The following is a 20,990-nucleotide window of genomic DNA, read 5'->3' as shown; positions in this document are numbered from 1 at the left end:
ACTGTTCAGAGCGAGCCGTGATGAGTAGATCATCAACGTATTGCAGGAGTGCAGTATTTAGAGGCATTTGTATAGTGTCTAATTGTCTTTTTAATGCCTGACTGTAGATGCTCGGGCTGTCAGTGAAGCCTTGAGGAGCTCGCGTAAACCGGAAGCTCCTTCCGGACAGTGAGAACCCGAACAAATACTGGCTATCTTCATGTATGGGTACGCTGAAGAACGCATTCTTGAGGTCGATGACGGTGAAATAAGATGCCTCGCAATCAATAGTAGTTAAAAGTGTGGAGATATCTGGTACAACAGGATGTTGGGACACCACACACTTATTGAGTTCTCGTAGATCAACTACCAGTCTATAACTGGGATTTTCACCCTGTTGGACTTTCTTTGCTACTGGTAATACAGGGGAATTAACTGTGTTTGAAGGTACTTCTATCACTACCCCTGCTTTGATGAGATCTTCTATGATGGAAATGAGATCCCTCTCAGCTTGCGGAGGTATTTTATACTGGCGTAATCGTGGTAGTATGGCTCCATCTTTCAATATAATTTTGTGAGGCGCAATAGTCATTCGCCCAACCGAGGTGGAGCTGGTGGCCCACAATTCGGGGGGAAGCTGTGCAAGTCGAGGATCCAATTCTCTAACGGTATAGTGGCCTTTAAAATCTCGTAAGAAAAGGCGTACGTCCTGGGGGGAGCATACTATAATAGCTCCCAATTCTTTCAGTTGTTTAATGCCTAGCAAATTTTCGGGGCAAGCATCTGTTAAAAGAAGATCAGTGGTCGTGGTGAGGGGGCCGACTTGTAAAGGTAAGGGCTCTGAAGTATTACTAGTAATGGGCTGACCTGAAAAACCTAGGGAAACATTTTTGTTTCCTGACAGTGGTGCTTGAGGCAGTTCATTGTGATCAATTGTTGTTTTGCTTGCCCCGGTATCCAATAAAAACGTCTTTTCTTGTCCCAGGAGGTGAACGTCCACATATGGACCAGTCTGGTCCACAGGTATAGGGATAAGGGGCAATTTATCCTCTTCCCTCCCTGGGCAACTTCAGAAGAAACTGGGAAAATCGGCATACCCATTATCCTCTCCATTTATGTACATCTGTGCGCTCTGTTTTATTTCTTTATCCTGGCTCTTGGGAACGCTTCCCTCTGTTTTGTATTGTTCCCGAGGAACATGGGGTCTAGATAACGTTTTACCTGTGGCCAAATTGTGTTTCAGAACGGGGCATGTTACATTCCCTTGCAAGTCTTTGACATAATGTCCTTGTTTCTTACAGTAATTACAAACACCCTTGGAGGTAGTTGTTGTCTTTTGTTGTTGTGGGGGCGGGCCTGTTCTGGGCATTACAGTCTGTGCGACTAAAGCTCTTATCTTAGTTTCTTTCAGTCTCGTCTTTTCACGCTCTTCTTCCTCCCTCAGTCTATTTTGATGATATTGTAATATTCGTAAAACTTGGGAAGGAGTCTGAGCCTGCCAGGAACTTTCAACTCTTTGAACCCTTTCCTTTAATTTAGGCAAGCTATTTTCTAACAATTTGGACACAAACAGGTGGGGGTAGGAGTCACTATTTGGTTTAAGACCGCTATTGATAGCGAAACATTCCTCTAATCTGGAATAATAATCCCCAGTATCCTCACCAGGTTTTTGCTTACAAGCCGAAATGGCATCCCAATCCTCTTTTTTAGTAGTGAGGAGTTGGGGTAATACTTTGAGAACAAGACCTGGCAAAGCCTTTATATTTTCGTGTATATCTCCCCCCGGTGCGCGATCACGTTCTTGTGTTTCAAGGGTCGCCCAGTTTAATTCAACAGCATCAACTACCCAATTTTTCTCCCTCAATTTTTCATAAATTCCCGAAGGCAACAAATTTTTCAACATGATAGTCATATCAGTTAATGTGTAAGTTCCCATCGTAAGGACATCCGCAAGTTCTTTAAAGAATCCCGCAGGATCCTTAGAATGGGATGGAACCATTTCTTTCATTTTCATAATTTCCATTTTAGTAAGGGGGGTATACACAAAAACTCTGTGCAAGTTATTTCCAACATCTGTTCGTGGGTGTACCTCTCTGAGAGGAAAATGACGAAGTGTGTCTTTCTGTTGTAAATCATGGTGTCGTTACCGAAGAAGTGTTCGGGTTACTTCGTCATGATACTCCTGTCTAGCCTCAAGGAATATGTTCAAAAACAGACTTGGGTCTTGTACGAATGTTAAGGACGTGCACTTAGACAATAAATCTTCGAGGGCCTTTTGATGGGGTCTAATTATTTTATTTAGCATCATCAAGTGTTGGGTCATATATATACTGGCCAATCTACGTTGCGTAAGTGGGAGATTAGAAAATAACTGGGCAATGACATCTGGATTGTATATTTTTGGTTGTGAGGTCCACAGGGTGGCGGTACGAGCTAATTCCTGCTCCTCAACTGTTAAGGGAGGTTCCTGATCAAGGAACCATTCTAAGGCTTCCTCTGTTTCCTCATATAATTCTTCACTCGTTGGGGCCTCGGGAAAAAAGGAAACAGTTGTGGGGGTAAATTTTTCTCCTTTTCCGAGGTCCCCACGAAGTGGACATTGCTTAGTAGGTCGTGAGGGACCCTCTTTGAATTTATGTTGTTGTTGTATCATAAGGCCCAATAAGGTACCTACTGCTCTATCTATCTCATCCTCTACCTCTTCGGTTTTTTCATTAAGTTCATCAATAATGTCTGCTAATTTTGTAGGAATTTTCAAACCATTTGCCTGGAAGTATCGTGCAAAGAGAAGTGTCATGAAAGCATATATGTGCATTTTTTGTCTCTTATTTTTCCCCTTCATAACTTCTGTATATGCGGTGGAATCTCCACCTCGTAACATATATTCAATCATACTGTCAATGGTACTGTGTACTGCAGGCATTTTTTCTATTTTAGTCCAACTATCAACTAACTGTTTTCCTTGTTCATCCAAAGCGGGATATCTTTTATATAATGGATAATGGGGACACTGCACTTTATCTTCCCCGCCCGCTGCTTCGCCCCCTCCCGCTGTCTCTACCAGAGAAAGACGTCGGGTGTGTTCTGAAAGGTTGTCAATTATAGTTGGGGGAAGTGTTACCGCTTGACCAGGTCCAGGATGGACGGGCCGCATATCAGTAGAATACGGGGGTGGCACGTCCAATAAGTCTATGAGGGGTGCTTCTTCAAAATCTATAGGAGCGCTGGGAAGGAGACCATGTTTCGATTTAATCTGACCAGCAACCTCACATTTAGGTAACACCGGATACAGACCGGTCATATTTCCTTGTTTTTCTCTAATTGTTTGGTCAAGAACTGTTTCCTTTCCTATCTGCAATAATTCGTCTGACTTCACTTTTTCTGACATTTTCTGCGCTTTTTCGACTTTATTCTGAGCTTTCTCCTGTCTCCTATGGGCTTCTTTCCTCCACCATTCCACAGAATCTAATTGAGCCTGTCTCGCTTTCCTTTTGAACAACTGTTCCTCTACCTTAAGGACACTTTCTATATCGAAAGTCCCGCTGATGAGCCACCGATATTTTTCTTCCAACTTCTCAGTATATTCCACCCATAAGTCCAAAAAGACTATTGCCGACATGCCATGTTTATTATACATAAATCTAGCTGGCGTGTCCTTAGGTGGAAGAACCACCTCTTTTTCTAAAAACTTTTTATCCTTAGATTTAGTCTTAAATTTGGCAAACAGCGACATTTTGTTACTAAATCTATACCTTTACCGTTTCCTTAATCGGAAAACGTCTTGATACTATTCAGTAATACTCACCGAACAGCAAATCCAGAATTTTCGATCGAATCCAGACGCTGCGCGTCTCAGGGGTCTCAGACGTCTCGGACTCCTCAGTTCCTCGATGTCGGGCTCGGGTATGGACCTCCCGCATCTCTCACCGCCTCATATGTATGCCGGTCTCAGTCAATCCCCCGCATCTCCGAAGGAATTCGGTGGGAAATCCCCACCGGGTGCACCTGAAGTCCGTCAAGAGAGGAAACAGGGGAAAACACCGCGGCCGGCAAAAACCGGCGCGTGTAGAGAAGGGAAGGTCCCTGTTCGGGCGCCAGAAATGTGGTAAATAATTTATATTACCTTATCTTGTTTCATAATTTTTCTAGTAATAGTTAAATGAGGAAGGAGACAGAGTCCGGGACGTGGAGTATAATCAAGGTTTATTTCAATAACTCGAGTTAAGGGAGAGCTCCTTCACCAAGCGGGTTAGGGAGTGGTCTGCCCAACATTGCGCAGCTTGCAGCTTTTATACATTTCTTGCACAATACAAGCGAATAGCAATAATTCTGTAATTTTCCATCAAGCAAACTTTAGAAAAACACTTCTATGTGCGTCAGTGGAAATACGTAAAAATAGCATGCAGACAGAGAAATGTCAAAGCTGGGGTGTAGAATAGAGTGCGAGGGAAAAAGAAAAAAATAACAGGTGTAACTGTGTTCCAACCACAGGTTGTTCCGTCGAAGCAACCTTTTTCTCTCAGCAACGGCAGAATCGGCTTAACCACAGCTACGTGGGCGGCTCTCAGGTGTGACCTTTTTCTCTCAGCAACGGCAGAATCGGCCTAACCACAGCTACGTGGGCGGCTCACATCCTGCCCAAAGCGTATCATGCGAGGCAGTTTGTCTCCAGCTGCACTCTCCAGAGTGTTAACAATAAGGTTTGTCAAGACATTCTCAAAATGGGTGCTTACTCTCAAAATGGATGCCTAGATGTCAAGGTACAGTGATTGCATGAGGGTGCGATATTTTACTTTTCCACACAAGGCAGAAGATTTTGAAAAACAGAGTCTTTCCTTTGAAGTTTACCTACTTCAAAGGCAGAAAGGGGTATAAGTAGTGGACCCAAAACCCCAGATTTTTAGATTACTTCTTTACTTCTGGAATCAAGAGGAACCTCTGCCAAGAAGAAGAGCTGATGAGCTGGAGGAAGAGTACTGCCCCTTTGCCTGTGACTGTGCTTTGCTGGGTTGATTAATCCATTCAGATATATACATAAAACACAGATCTGTTCTTTGCGCTACTTCATGTCTAGTCAAAACTGCCACTTAACACACTGATCTCTCCCTAGCAGGAACATTAATCACAAGAGTGATCTAGACATTTTCATTGCTGCCTGAAAGCTGGATACACGAGGAACTTTGCAGCAGGTGTTTTTAAATCCTAAGTTATGGTTACACGCAGCCCTTCCCCCCTGAGGTCATTGCCCACCCTCCAGGTCAGCACCCAGTGTGGTCATACCCATCGCACAACCCTAAAGCCAGTCCTGTGGCTCACCAATGAGAGGCTTCATCCCACCCATCCACAACACCCGGCCTGCTCCTCGCACCCTGCCAACTATCGCCAGCAACACACATCTTATTCCTGGTAAACATCTTCCACGCAAGCGGGACTCTTGGCCCAAAACTTGAGACAGTAAAACTTCAGCTGTCCTAATCTGGGACTGTATCTATTCCGAGCTCCATATCAGTAGGCTTGAACTTTTGACTTTGACTCACTCCATTGCGACAAGAGAGCCGTGGTGGGCACTTTGTGCTTTTAGGCTCTATATTGCAGTTTATTCTTTAAAAATCATAACTCTGGTTCTACTGATTGGATGTTTGTCATTTTAGCCTTGTTTACCTTGTTTTATTGTTCTATATTTTTCTAACCAGTGTGGGATCTTCTGTGTGGTGGTTTCACTGTTTTAATGTTTGAACTGTTGCTCTAACACTTTACACATTTTCTGTAAGTTAAGCCTGACTGCTCTGTGCCAAGCTACCAGGGGGTTGACTACAAGTTATGTGGGGGTTGATCGTTCATTAACTTGACTAGGATTGTGGTTGCTCCCGGACCAGGGCCAAATTCTAACATTGGTGTTCAGCGGTGAGGAAAGAACTTGTGTTTGTGCAGTGCCCTACAGTGATTGGGTGTACACTACCATCCCATATATAAGGACATTTTGAGTTTTAAATTCTCCCTGATTGTCCTTTATGTTTTTCTAAATGGATCCCCACTCTACCTATCAGTGTCTTTGGCCCCACATGTAAGGTTGGAGCTTGAGCTTGCCAACCTGAAGAGCTATGCTCTGGCTGATCTCAAGGAGTTAGCAAGGAGAAGAGGCTGCCCTTAAAAAGGAGCAGCACGAAGGTGGAGCTTCAAAAGGACTCAAAGGTATGGTCAGAGGCCTACCAGTCACCAACCGATAATGAGGAGGGGGGAGATGATGAGGAAGGGTCAGAGCACGACCAGCCGGAGGATCTTGGTATGCAGCCTGTTGAGAAGGAAGGCTGCCAACTCCTAAAATTAAAAGTTCTGTACTGTGTAAACAGCAGTGTGGCTTCCAGGGGCACGCTCCCAGGGAGATGGAGAACAGGAGGGAAGAGAGGAAGCTCAGGCTAGAGTTGGCTAAACTAAAAATAGAAAAGGAGGAGAACTTGTCTATGGAGGCAAAGCAGGCTGAGAAGGGCTTGGGTGAGAAAAGGTTACTATTGGATCATGAAAAGCACATGATGTATTTGAAGCAAAAGGCAAACCACATGATGGTGGCAGCGTTTCAACTGTATCTGCTGGTAAGGTGAGTCTCTCCATACCACAGGAGCTGGTGCCTCACTATGTAGTGGGAGGTGATATAGACATGTGGTTTGTCACTTATAAAGTTGCACTCAGGGTACATAAAGTCCCTGAGAAGTACTGGGGGGATAGCCTGTGAAAAGACATGAACACCGAGGGGAGGGACATGATCTTGACACTAGAGGCAGAGACTCAGACCAGGTATATCCCCATGAAAGCAATCCTTGTTGCTTGTTTGAGCTGTTGAAAGTTTGAGCTGGCCCCTGTGAAGTACTTACAGAGGTGCAGGCACAGCAACAAGCTCTCAAATCAGTCCAAGGTGGATTTCTTTGATTATGCCAGCAAGGCACTAAAGGGCTGGGTGAAGGTCAGCAGATTGTATGATTTTTACTAGGCTGTATAACCTAATGCTGAGGGAGAACATGTTCCATTCTTGTTTTTCAGAGCTGTGGAAAGCAAATCAGTACCCGTTTTCTAAGAAGGGGTCTGGCGCGGCTTCCAAAAGGGTTAGAAATAGAAGAAAGAGGAGAGAGATAAAAATAAAACCAAGGAGTTCTCTCAAAGCCCGCAAACAGTTCACAGGGGAAAGGGTTGCAAGCCCAATCTGGCCACCAGAAGAAAGGCTTACAGATAAGAAAACTAGAAAGTTTGTCCCAAAGTGTTATGAGCATGGGCATGTGATGGGAGATGCCAAGTGCTGCAAGAGGGTCCCACTCCCAAGTTGTGGGGCAGTCAAAGTTAATGTGGGCATACTACTGAGTTTACCTAGTGTCCATGGGTGATGTAAATATGGTGACCAAAGCCCGTAATTTTTCCAAAACTTCAAAGTATAGGCAGTGGGTCACCATCTACGGGCAGGAGGTAGAGGCTCTGACAAATACAGGAGCTAGTATAACTACTTTCAGGTATTATCTGGGTTCCTCAGAGCAGGTGATACCTAATACATTTCACCAGGTTGTGGTAGCAGAAAACTGGGAGACCCACTACCCCATAGTTGTTGTTTCCCTTGAGTGGATGGGGTGGCGTCTCAGGTCTTCTGAAGGTTGCTGAGCCCTGCTATGCCTGTGGACTATATGTTAGGAAATTACCTGGAGTCCACTACCTGGAAGGAAGTGGAGCTCTGGTAAAACATGGGAATGTTAGGGATACCTGACTGGGTTTGTGTGACCACCAGACCTTTGGCTGCCCAGAAGGGGAGTCATGAAGGTCTAGAGCCTAAAAGAATGGCTGAGACAACAACCAGGAAAGGCAAGAAAAAGGGACTTGTGAAGCCAGCCCCTGAATGCCCCCCAGCATAGGTGAATGGGGCACCAGGGAGGCCTTCCCAGAGCCTCCTGGGAGAACAGTACTTTCCGTGGTACCATACCTGAACTTGTTGAATGGCACTTTGAAGGGGGGCCCACAAGGGAGGAGTTATGCAAGGTACAAAAGTAGTGCCCAACCCTCAAGGGCATGAGCAAGGGCATGAGGCAGCAATCTGAAGCCCAGACACCTGTTGATATATCTGGAGAACAACTCATATACTGGGAAAATGACCTCCTGTACAGTGAACCTAAGATTCTTAAGCATAGTGCAACTTGTGTATTTGTAGTTCCCCAATGCTACAAGACCTTCCTACTGGAGCTGGCTCATGAGATACCCCTGGAAGGACACCTGAGGCAGGACAAGACCATTGCCAGACTAGTATCCCACTTCTATTGGCCCTTAATGAAGGCCACTTTATGTAGGACTTTTCACACCCGCCAGGCCAGTGGAACAACTTAGAAGAAGCTGAAAGCGCCCCTGATTCCCAGTCCTTTATTTTGACACACCCCTTGAGAGAGTGAGAATTGATATTTTAGGACCCATGGACCCCAAGACTGCCCTAGGCAATAGGTTTAGCTGCAAGTGTGGGTGATGGACCCAGTGGAGCACGGGACTCTCCAGGATTGCTGGACTGGGCCATATGAGGTGGTGGAGAGGAAAGGAGAGTTAACCTACCTAGTGGATCTCAAGACTCCTAGGAACCCCTTAAGAGTACTCCATCTCAACCGCCTCAAACCCCACTGTGAGAGATCTGCGGTCATCCTGCTGCTGGTGACAAATGATTGGAAGGAGGAGGACATTGAACTTCTTCCTGATCTCCTGTCATCCAAGTCAACCTCTCCCCTACCCTGATCCCAGGCTAGCAGAGAGACTGTTCTCAGTTACTGGAACAGTTTGCCTCCCTGTTCCCCTCATTCCCTGACTTGCACACATGTGTACCCATGATATAAATATTGGAGACAGCCTGTCTGTTAGAAACAAAATGTACAGACTGTCTGACAAAATGAGAGCCAGCATCAAAGCAGAAGTCACTAGAGTGCTAGAACTAGGGGTCATTGAGCCCTCCAGGAGTCCCTGGTCTAGCCAAGTGATGTTGTTACCAAAGGCAGCCCCACTGGCACCGCATAAGAAGTCAGGTTCTATGTCGACTACTCAATTCATTCACCAAGACTGATGCACACCCCATTCTTCCAGCTGATGAGCTCATTGATAGGTTAGCAGCTACCAAGTTCTTGACCTCTTTTGATTTAACTTCAGGTTACTGGCAGAATGCCCTGACAGAGCTGTATAGAGAGAGGTCAGCTACCGTAGAGGGCCAATTCCAGTTTAAGGTGTTGCTCTTCGGACTCACGGATGTCCCTGTTATCTTTCAGAGGCTAGTGAACCAGGATTGGCTGGGATGGAGGCCTTCAGTGCTGCTTACTTAGATGATGTAGCTCTGCAGCAGGCAGGCTTGACTATCAAGGCCAGTAAGTGCCAAATAGGGCAGAAATCTGTGGTGTACTTGGGATACCTGGTGAGAGGGGAAAAGGCGCAGGCTAAAATAGAGACAATGCTGGCCTGGGAGCCCCCAAAAACACAAACAGAAGTGTAGGCCTTCCTGGGACTCGCTGGATACAACTTGAGGATTGTCAGGGGTGTGGCACCATTGTTTCCCCCTTGACTGAGCTGGCTTTGAAGAAGCAGCCCAGAAGGGTGACCTGGATGGAGGCCTGTCAGAAAGCCCTTGACTCCCGAAAACAGGTCATGTGCACAGCCCCTGTGCTCAAGGCCCCTGACTTTGCCCAGGAGCTTATTTTCTAAACAGGTGGCTCGTAGCATGGTTTGGGGCAGTGTTACCAATCAATCAATCAGCGTACTTGTAGAACACACTAATCACCCAGAAGGGTCACAAGGCTCTGGGACTAATAGGATTTCAGTCAAAGAGCCAGGTCTTGAGGATCTTCTTGAATTAAGGTAGTGAGGGTGATTGCCTGAGGTGTAGATGAGGAGTATTCCAGGTCTTTGCGGTGAGGTAAGAGAAGGATCTTCCTATAGCTGAGTTCTTGCATATCCTTGAGGTTGTGGCGAGGGCCAGATGGCCGGAGCGGAGGTGTCTGGTGGGCATGTGGAAGGTCATGCGGCGATTGAGGTATGCGGGTCCGATATTGTGGAGGGCCTTGTGTGCGTGCATGAGGAGCATAAAAGTGATTCTTTTGTTTCCATTGTTTTTCTATGGAGTAAGACTCTTTTTACTTTAAAAATTCATAACTTGACTTGGGTTTTGGTCTTGTTTGATTTAGATAAATATTGGCTATTTTTCTAAACTGCTGTGGTGTCCATTTTTGTAGTGTTTTCACTGTATCACTGTGTGTGTTGGTACAAATACTTTACACATTGCCTCAGAGATAAGCCTGACTGCTTGTGCCAAGCTACCAAGGGGGTGAGCAGGGATTATCCTAGGTGTGTATCTCCCTTTCCCTGACTAGAGTGAGGGTCCCTTCATGGTCAGAGTACATACTGACTGCCAACCAGAGACCTAATTTTTAATGCTGGGTACATTGTATACATATCTCATATATGTACAACACTGTTTTTCCAACAAATGACACATAAAACAGTGAACCGTTACTGTGTTTTACATTGATAGTGCTGCAGTTTATGTTATACTTCTGTTGACTGTAATTGTATAAAAATAAATAAATAATAATGTGCAAACATCTTTCAAATATACCATTCACACATTATTTGTAAAAAAAAGTCAGACATGTAAAAAATGTTAGATTTTAAGCAGCAAAATTATTTTACAATTATAGGAACATATATGACACAATAAGATCACTAATCTATCTAAGACCTAAGATATGTGTTGGTTGTAAAAATCATGTGTGACAATTCTAATTGATAGTTTGTTTTCCTTACAGAGGCACTGGCTCTGCAGCAGGTAGACTTGACTATCAAGGCCAGTAAGTGCCAAATAGGGCAGGGGTCTGTGGTGTACTTGGGGCACCTGGTGAGAGGGGAAAAGGCACAGGACAAAATAGAGACAATGCTGACCTGGGAGCCCCCAAAAACACAAACAAAAGTGTAGGCCTTTCTGGGACTCACCGGTTACTACACAAGGATTGTCAAGGGGTGTGGCACCATTGTCTCCCCCTTGGCTGAGTTGGCTTTGAAGAAGCAGCCCAGGAAGATGATCTGGATAGAGGCCTGCCAGAAAGACTTTGGGGGTCATTACGACCCTGGCGGTCTGAGACCGCCAGGGGTAATGTGGCATCCGTACCGCCAACAGGCTGGCGGTACGGAGACCCATATTACGACTGCGGCGGTAGCGCTGCGGCGGTAGCGCTGCGGTCGCACCGCCGGGGCCGGCGTTTTCCCACCGTTTTAGCCCCGGCGGAGATAATCCGCCAGGGCAGCACTGCAAGCAGCGCTGCCCTGGGGATTATGACCCCCCTACCGCCAGCCTGTTTCTGGCGGTTTGCACCACCAGGAAGAGGCTGGTGGTAAGGGGTGTCCTGGGGCCCCCTAACAGGCCCCCCGGGCAGCTTTTCACTGTCTGCATAGCGGACAGTGAAAAGCGCGACAGGTGCTACTGCACCTGTCGCACGGCCGCAACACGTCGGCTCCTATGTTGCGGCCTCATCCCCGCTGGGCCGGCGGGCGTAAACTTGGTTTGCGCCTGCCGGCGCAGCGGGGATGTCGTAATGGGGTCCACGTAATGCGGCCGCACTGCGGTTACCGCCGCCCGCCAAGCTTGTAATGGCCCCCTTTGACTCTCTAAAACAGGTCATGTGCACAGCTCCTGTGCTCAAGGCCCCTGACTTTTCCCACAAACGTATTTTCTAAACAGATGGCTCGTAGCATGGTACGGGTCAGTCTTATCAATCAATCAATCAATCAGCATACTTGTAGATTGCGCTAATCACCTGTGAGGGTCTCAAGGTCCTGGGAGTAGTAGAAGTTCAGTCAAAGAGCCATGGCTTGAGGTTCTTCTTGAATTGAGGTAGTGAGGGTACTTGTCTGATGCGTAGCTGAAGATCATTCCAGGTCTTTGCAGTGAGGTAAGAGAAGGATCTTCCTCCAGCTGAGTTCTTGCATATCCTTGGGGTTGCATGCGAGGGCCCGTTGGCCGGGGCAGAGGTGTCTGGTGGGCATGTGGAAGGTCAGGTGATTGAGGTATGTGGGTCCGATATTGTGGAGGGCCTTGTATGCGTGCATGAGAAGCTTAAAGGTGATTTGTTTGTTGATCTGGAGCCAAGGAAGGTGTCTCAGGTGACCAGAGATGTGGCTGTGGAGGGGAATGTTCAAGATGAGTCTGGCCGAGGCGTTCTGGATTCTCTGCAGTTTCTTTTTGGAGTGTTTGGGTAATGCCGGCATAGAGTGCGTTGTCATAGTCTAATCTGCTGGTGCCGAGTGTCTGCGTGACTGTTCTCCTTAATTCGATTGGGATTCATTTGAAGATCTTTCAGAGTAGGCACAGTGCGTTGGAAACATGAAAATGAGACAGTGTTGACTTTGCGGTTCATTGATAGCGAGGAGTCGAGAATGATGCAGAGGTTGTGCGCATGGTTGGTGGGTGTGGGGGGATTCTGAGCTCTGAGTGCCATCAGAACATGTCCCAGGTGGAGGACTTCATCCATGCGGAGGGCTTCATCCAGGCAGCGACTGCCCTCAATTTGTTGTGGAAGTTGCTTTTTGCATTGTAGGCTTGTCTGTGAGGGAGAGGATCAGTTTGGTATCGTCAGTGTAGAAGACGATGTTGAGTCTGTGGTTTCTGACGAAGTTGGCAAGCAGGGTCATGTAGATGTTGAAGAGAGTGGGGCTCAGGGAGGAGCGGATCTGCTCTAGGGCTTTGCTGCGGATGCCGGCATCATGCAGTCTAGTGCAGAGGGTGTAGTGGGAGACTATGTTGAAGGTGGCTTAGAGGTCTAGTATGAGGAGGGCTGCAGTTTCGCCTCAGTCGAAGAGAGTGCGGATGTCATCCGTTGCTGCCATCACAGTTAAATGAGGAGAGCCTAGCTCAACCTGTAGCATTCATCTTTAGGAGGCTATTTCCCAGGTAACAAAGGTTGAATGCTATTGAGAAAGAAGCCTTTGCTGTGGTTTGGGCACTGAAGAAGTTGAGACCATACTTGTTTGGGACTCACTTCCAGTTTCCAACAGACATAGGTCCCTCAGGGGTTAATGCGAATGAGGGGTGAAAATCCAAAACTTTTTAATTGATCCATTTCCCTACAGGAACTGGAGTTTACGGTGAAAACACAGTACTGGGTCAGGCCACACCAATGCTGATGGTCTCTCCAAGTTCTTTTGCCTCATTCAAGAGGGGTTGGGTATTTCTCCCAGTTTCAGCTGGGAGGAAATGTGTTATACCTATCAGCCTTAGGAAGGTCTTTCTCCAAACTTTTTGCCTCTTCTCCACCCTTTTGCTGGACCTATTTTTTCTGGCCTTATAACTCAGAGCACTTTACATCTGCCAACCAGTGTTAAAGTGCTTGTGTTCACCATTCAAAACATTGTAATACTGGCTTATCCCCAAATGGCGTATTTAAAAACTCTTAATTTCATTTTTCACTACTGCAAGGCCTATCTCTGTTATAGAACAACTTTACAGTTGCCTTATTACATTTTTTAGGTGTAACTTCCAAATGGAAAGAGATAACCACTTCAAGCTTCATGCCTCTGGCATCCTAATTTAAAATCCTAACTTATGGAAACTCAGACCCATATTTATACTCGGATTGCGCTGAATTAGCGTCATTCTTTTGTACGGTAATTCAGCTCAAACCTAACTCCATATTTATACTTTGGTGCTAAACACCAAAGTTATGGAGTTGACCTTGTTTTCTGGATGTGAACACCTACCTTGCGTCAATGAGATGCAAGGTAGGCATTCCCGTCCAGAAAAGGACGATATGGCCTTTGCACCATATTTATCCCCTGTGCTAAAATCCAGCACGGGGGTTGGGGGCCTTAAATAATGGTGCTAAACTTGCTTAGCGACATTTCTTAACGCCTGGGCATGGGCAGGCGTGAGCAGACCTGTAGGCATATTTCCATGGTCAGAGACCATGGAAAGTGCCAACAGGTGCCCTTCCCTGGTCCCAGGGAACCCCCCACCCACCCCCACTCACCCCCACCCACACCAGGAGGACACCTAAGGATAGGGGAGCCATCCTAGGTAAGTCCCGGTATGTATATATATTTTTTTCTATTACCCTCCTCGGGGGCCCTGACTTGGAGCCCCCTGCACACCGCTGGCCCCAATGGCCATGCCCAGGGGACATTTTTCCCCTGGGCATCGCCATTGGGGTGGTGGGCATGGCTCCTGTCTTTACTAAGACAGGAGCCATGTCCATGGGGGTTGTGCACCAGAAAACGGTGCTACACTGCTTAGAGGCAATATTTCTGCCTCTAAACAGTGTAGCGCCATAATTCGGCGCCCTGGTTTTCCTTACTCCTCCCCCGCCCTGTTAGCGTCCTTTCCAAGGATGCTAACAGAGCATTAGCACCGGCTAGCGCCATTCCATAAATATGACGCCTGGCTGGCGTCTTGGAATGGCGCTAGCCGGTGCTATACTTTTTCACGCAAAACTGCGCTAACGCAGTTTTGCGTGAAACAGTATAAATCTGGTCCTCAGTCTTTAAGAGACAATTATGAAAACGCTTCTTTTAGAAATCTGCCATTCCCTTGTTTTAGCCAACTGGTGCCTGCCGCCTGCCTGGGTCACATGACTGTTGGACACCCAACTCAACCAGTAACTCAATTTCTAACTGGTATTTATATATTCTCTCCAGGTTATCATGATTCTAACAAGAAGCTAATGCAGTATAGGCAGAATATTGTTCACTCTCTGAGCAGGACATTGCACATATTCAGATTGAAAGTGGTTGCAGCGTCTATTTATGGTGAAGCACTATGGGGTCACATTGATGTAGCATTGGTACAAAAGATTGAAAATAACTCTTGCTTTCACACCTACGTTTAGATCCTGGTACCCCCATGGTGGCCAGTTCAGAGAAAACGCATCCTTCATTTATTCAGGTTCACACAGCCGGATCATGGTGGAAAATTGGTATTATAAAGTTAGGGAAGCTTGGCACAGCACTAAAATTGACACCCAGTTCAAGAGGTTCCTCCTACACGAGGATCATGTCAGCATTAAAATGGGTCGAGATAGCATTCATCCTGAAGCACAGAACAATTTATATGCTACATTTAGGGTTAGGGTATTGCCTACAAACACACATGTATATGGTTAGACGGAATGCTGGCAACGTTTGTGATCATCCGCTGTGACTGTACAATGGTGATACGGAAATTAATATGAACTGTAAGCCATTTTGCACTAAATCAGCAATCCCTCGTCGGGAATGGCTTGCATTTTACTCAAAGTATACACATTTATGGATCATCTTAATTATTTTATAGGAATGATCAAGCAGTAATCTAAAATGCCTCTCATATTTGGCTTGTTTGGAATGTTTGGTAGCTATATAACACTTTGTAAAGGCTTTGTTAATATTTTGATCGGACTTAAATGCTCTTTAGACTCCTGAAATGCATAAATAACTTTTTGATATATGTCACTTTTAATTTGTTTATATTTTCATTCTCTTAGAAAGCATAATTCATGTTTTCAGTGCATGTATTGTTTTGTTTTGTAGAGAGAACAGTAAATAATGTAAAAATAAATCAGTTAAGGACCATGTGAAATGCTTGGCTAAGCTTTATCAGCCTGCTTTTTCATTAATGGACCGGACCGCTAAGGAATGTAAACCTCACATTAAATAAAGGCCCCGTTTCTCTAATTGACTATACACCATTAAGTGTGTGCATCTCTACCATTTTTAGGACTAATAGATGATGTAACTGAAATGTCAGTCCCTTTTTGCTTCAAGGTAAAGCTTTTAAAGAGGAATCTACAAAATAAAATATTTTTATCTTAAGTCTTGGAAGGTTTAGTAATGGGTCCATTGCATGGTTAGCTCTCAAAGCCCTAATGAAAATAACTACTTTCGTCTATAAGCATTCACTAAGCAGCAGGAATCCACAAGGTTCAAAAAGTTGGGAAAGAAGTTGAAATAAAAAAAATGCGTGGAAATCTGTTCAAAGACCTCTGAAAACAGACAGGAAACTTTCAGTACGCCATAAACTCAATTCACAGAAAAACGCTAGGTCTCTCCTTTCCTTCAATGATAAAGTATTGGGGTATGGGGAGAATAGTGGCCTTTACTTGCTTTGGAGGTTTTTTTTATTCTGCAGTAGCTAGAGTTCAGCAAAGGTACATGGGTGCTGTGATCTTTAGGTACAATCACCATGGTTACCCCATTCCTCTACCTCTACCTCTACCTTCACCCACGAATAGTTGCACTTTTGTTGCCTTGTGTCCTTGTGTTGCAGGCAATATGGTGTTTGTTCTGCGTTCTTTGCACATACTGAATGTCCTTCACACAAGCCCCCAGCCATTCGCTGATTCCAATGTACACTCAATGTTCAGCGACAACCTCATTTCTTTCTTTACTCCGTGATTCATATTACCTAGCTTGCTTGAACAAAGATTAAACAGTTTGTTACTGTATTTCCTCTTGTGACAATCTTGTTTTTTTTGCAGGCTGCTGATTTATGTTAGCCTAACCTGTTCACAAAATTATATAAACGTTTATGCTCAAAATTAGATGTCATTTAACTTTAAAGTGTCAGGTTCGCTGTGTAATATATATGTGTATATTATAGACATATCTTGCTGAAATATAACACACAGGCAAACACATATCCTTTTGGTGTAATTTTCCAGTAACATGCTGAATGCTTGCACCATAATTAACATGACCATCACACATGTACACTAACGTATGCATTCCAAAGATATCTAAAAATTACAATCTTTGATTTTCACTGTCACAAATGACAGTGAGTGCATGGCTGTGGGGGAGGCTTCTTTTTGCATGGATAGCCCCCCACTTTATGCCTGGAAAATGATGTGGTTTCAACATTGTAAGTGCCCTGGGCCACTGGTTCGTAGGGCCAGATCTTTCCCCAAAGCTGTACTTTGTATTGACCTTTCAGTTACCCCTGTAAGTCCCCAGTAAATGGTACACCTGGGTCTGAGGGCATGGGTGCTGAAGGGGGCCCCCAGAGCTGCAGCACCAATTGTGCCTCTCTGAGAGGCCTCACACTAGCCTCATGCAGACTGCCATTGCAAGTGCATGACAAGGTGTTTTTAAAAGTTGCGAACTCTGCATGGCACTCACCAAGAGTGCCCTGTCCAGTAACACTGCATGTGCTATAGGTAAGTCACCCCTCTGGCAGGCCATACACCCTAAGACAGGGTGCACTATAATGCATGTGAGGGAATATAGTTGCATGAGCAAATATGTTCATACTGTGTCTTTACAAAACCTTAAGGCATAGTAAGTGAACAGGGGGGCCATAGCAAGTACATGTGCTGGACACTGATCATTACAAGTCTCCCAGCTCCATGAAGGCTACTCTGAACCCTGGGTTGTTTGGTATCAAACAACTCGGAGTAATAAATCCTCACTGCTACCAGTGTTGTATTTCCTATAAAATGTACACAGGGCCACATTAGAGGTGCCCCTGCAAAACCAGCACCAACCTGGCACGGTTGCTGGCTAGTTCAAACCAGCCTTCCAGCACCAGACAGGAGTCTGGATCCCTGGGGAGAGTGCCTCTGCTCTCTGGGACAAGAAAACCAAGCCATAAGTGGGCAGAGATGTGACAGCTCCTCACCCAGGAATGTGCACTGCCCAGGCCAGCGAGCTTCAAAGGGATTGCTGCCCTTGAAACTCGACCCCCAGCCCTGCTGCTAGCAGCAAATGGCCACCTCCATTACAAACCTCACTTTTGGCAGGAGAAACAGCTGGAAAATGCAGAAAGACTAGCAGGAGTGGCCACCCACAGCCTGCACCACCCCTCAGGTGTTGCAGATGAGATGACCACTCCATTTCATTTTCCTCTACCTTGGATGACAGGGAAATAGCCTGTCAGGGTTAGGGATTGAACCCTTCCCACAGGAAGGGGTCACGTGGTGGGTGTAGCCACCCAAAGGTAAGCAGCCCATTTGCCACTGCAAGGTACTTCCCTAAATGCCCACTAAATGCAGTATTTAGTGGGCATCCTTAGACCTGCAGATCAGATTCAATAAATACAAGAAGGTCAGCGACCAAGAGGACCCAAGGCTTGAGAACAGAAGACCTGCAGCACAAAGAAAAAGGTGCCAAACCTTGCCTGCTGCACCCAAGACTCAACAATCTCTAATGAGGGGTCAACTGGACATCGGACAGACTCTAAGAAACCCCAGAGGACCTCCGCTCTTCCAAAAATTGCAAAGAACCTCCCTTTAGAGTGAAGGTATGATTCCCTGCAACCAGGAGGCAAAACCCAGTAAAGTCGAGTTCACTGACCAGCCTCTAACCAATGAACCAGACACAGCAGCCAGTCCAAATTTAACCCGACAAACCTGGAGGACAAACTCCTGCAAGTGTGCCAACTTTGGTGGCACTGCGACCTCCAGTGGCTGAATCGTGCAATAGCCAGGTATTCTGAACCCCCAACATTGGACACCCAGAAGAAAAGTCCACTCTGTACTCTCCAAAGTCCAGGAGCAAGCAACAGTCATGCAACTTCAGGACACCCAAAAACCACCTCCCAGATTGGCCTGCTGACCTGGAAACCACCCTCTAAATTACCTGCACCTGGCTCAAAAGCCTCCCTGACACACAGCCCTTGGCTGACCTATCTGCTCCCCACTTGGCCTCCCTGGCCCTTGCATCGGAGAACCAGTGCTGGTCTAAGGGACCCTCAACCCTTGCAACCTCCACCCTCCAAGGGAACCCACCGGACTCACCCTTTCCTGTGGTGCACCAGCTCCAAGACTATCAGCTGCCTGTCCCACCGGAACCAGGAGCTGCAGTGTAGAAAAGTCCTCCTTTTTGCCCTGGTCACCCCCAAACCTTTTGGACAGATACTGGTGATTACTGACTCTTGGCTGTGTGCAGGGTACTCATTACCAGTCTCAGGGCCAGTGCTCTGTGTAAAGTGGATATGCAAATTGGGCTAATTGTAATTGGCAGTATTCATCTACCTGTAGGTCCATAGTATATGGTAGGGCATGTAGGTTTTTGACCCCAGCATAGGTAATGCTCCCATAGGTGAACTGCTGAGGTGCCCAGTGCCATTATTAAGGCAGGCCTGCCTTGCTGGCTGCTTTTAAACTAAAATTATATGCAAATTCGACCTTAGAATTAAAAGTACTTCCAAAGTCTTAAAATACTTTATTTTTACATATAAGCCACCCCTAAGGTGTGCCCTAAGTGTCCCTCGGGTTGGGTGCTGTGTAACTATAAGCAGGAACCTTTTAAAAGTTTTTTTTATAAGCCCTGGTGAGGTAAAATAACCAAATTCTTTTTCCTCTCACTGTAGTGACTGGCCTCCATAGACTAAAATGCGGATACTTTATTTTAATTAATAAAGGGCCCATAAGACGCAGATATTTTGAGTTTGGTAACAAATTAATTGTTATAATAAATCACACAACTTGCCTTTGTTGGATTTAATATAACTAGTTCAGGTATAGAGTTTTAAAACTAAACCTGAAAGTTGCCAACTTGAGCTCTGTAGTGCCGTTCTCTGATTGGCCAGCCTCTGGTAACGTGGCGGGTTGCCTTGATGAGGTGTGAAGTTGTTTGGGCTGAACATAAAGGGTGTGCCTGGGGCAGGAGATCTGCCTCAGCAGATGGTGGAACAGGATGGGAGAGAGAGCAGCCAAACTGGTCTTCAAAGGAGGGAAGGACATTTGGACCATCTCAGGACCTCCCCCATTTCCTGCAGCTCCATACAATTAGATGCCCTCTTGATTAGATTAGAATAGGGGTGTGTTTAGGACTTTTTGCCACACAAGTGGGTGGGCTCAGCCAGACCTAACCTCCAAAATTCCCAGGAAGTGGTCATCCAAGGGGGAAGTTGCCAGCCCGTGATTGGACAGTTACCCCCCTGCTTTCCACCCCAGGAGCAAGGATAAATACTGCACCCACACCTCATATCCCTGCAAGGAAGAACATCAAAAGAAGAAGGACTGCCCTGCTGGACACCTGACCTGCACCTGAACACTGTACTCTAAAGGACTGCACCAGCTGCACACTTGGGCTTTACCACTAAAAGTACTTTGCCTGACTTCAACTGGTTCAAGAAGGGACTCCCTGCTTGCTACAGGTGAAAAATAGCTAACCAGAGTCCCCTGCATCAACTCCTGAAGAAACTGACCAGCTTACCACTGTCCAGTTGTCATTTTGGAGTTTGAGCCACCTGCATTCTGGGAGTTGGAGTGTCGAAGTAAGCCTCAGCAAGGCCTACTAGTGCAAGGGGTTCGCCCTTCTCTGCACAAAGTCCTCAGACCATATAGGAAGAAGATGGCACAGAAACTGAAATAAAAGACAAAGGGGGTCATTCCGACCCTGGCGGTCCATGACCGCCGGGGCAGAGGGCAGCGGAAGCACCGCCAACAGGCTGGCGGTGCTTCCTGGGCTATTCTGACCGCGGCGGTAAAGCCGTGGTCAGAAAAGGGGAACCAGCGGTTTCCCGCCGGTTTTCCCCTGGCCCAGGGAATCCTCCATGGCGGCGCTGCTTGCAGCACCGCCACGGGGATTCCGACCCCCTTCCCGCCAGCCTGTTTCTGGCGGTTGTCACCGCCAGAACCAGGATGGCGGGAACGGGTGTCGTGGGGCCCCCTCACAGGGCCCCATACAGATTTTCACTGTCTGCTTAGCAGACAGTGAAAATCGCGTCGGGTGCCACTGCACCCGTCGCACCCCTGCAACTCCGCCGGCTCCATTCGGAGCCGGCTTCCTCGTTGCAGGGGCTTTCCCGCTGGGCCTTTTGGCGGCCTTTTGGTGGTCGCCCGCCAGCCCAGCGGGAAAGTTGGAATGGCCGCTGCGGTCTTTTGACCGCGGGCGGTCATTCGGCGGTAACCGCATGGCGGGCGGCAACCGCCGCCCGCAGCGGTCAGAATGACCACCAAAGTTTATTAAACCTCATGAGGTGGTACTACAGTTCAAACAGCACCCTTCGGTAATGTTTGAAGGTCACACTGAACAAAGAGAGCAATGTCCTT

Source organism: Pleurodeles waltl, chromosome 4_2 (assembly GCF_031143425.1).
Source record: "Pleurodeles waltl isolate 20211129_DDA chromosome 4_2, aPleWal1.hap1.20221129, whole genome shotgun sequence".
Taxonomy (NCBI): domain Eukaryota; kingdom Metazoa; phylum Chordata; class Amphibia; order Caudata; family Salamandridae; genus Pleurodeles; species Pleurodeles waltl.
Note: the sequence above shows the minus strand (reverse complement) of the source record.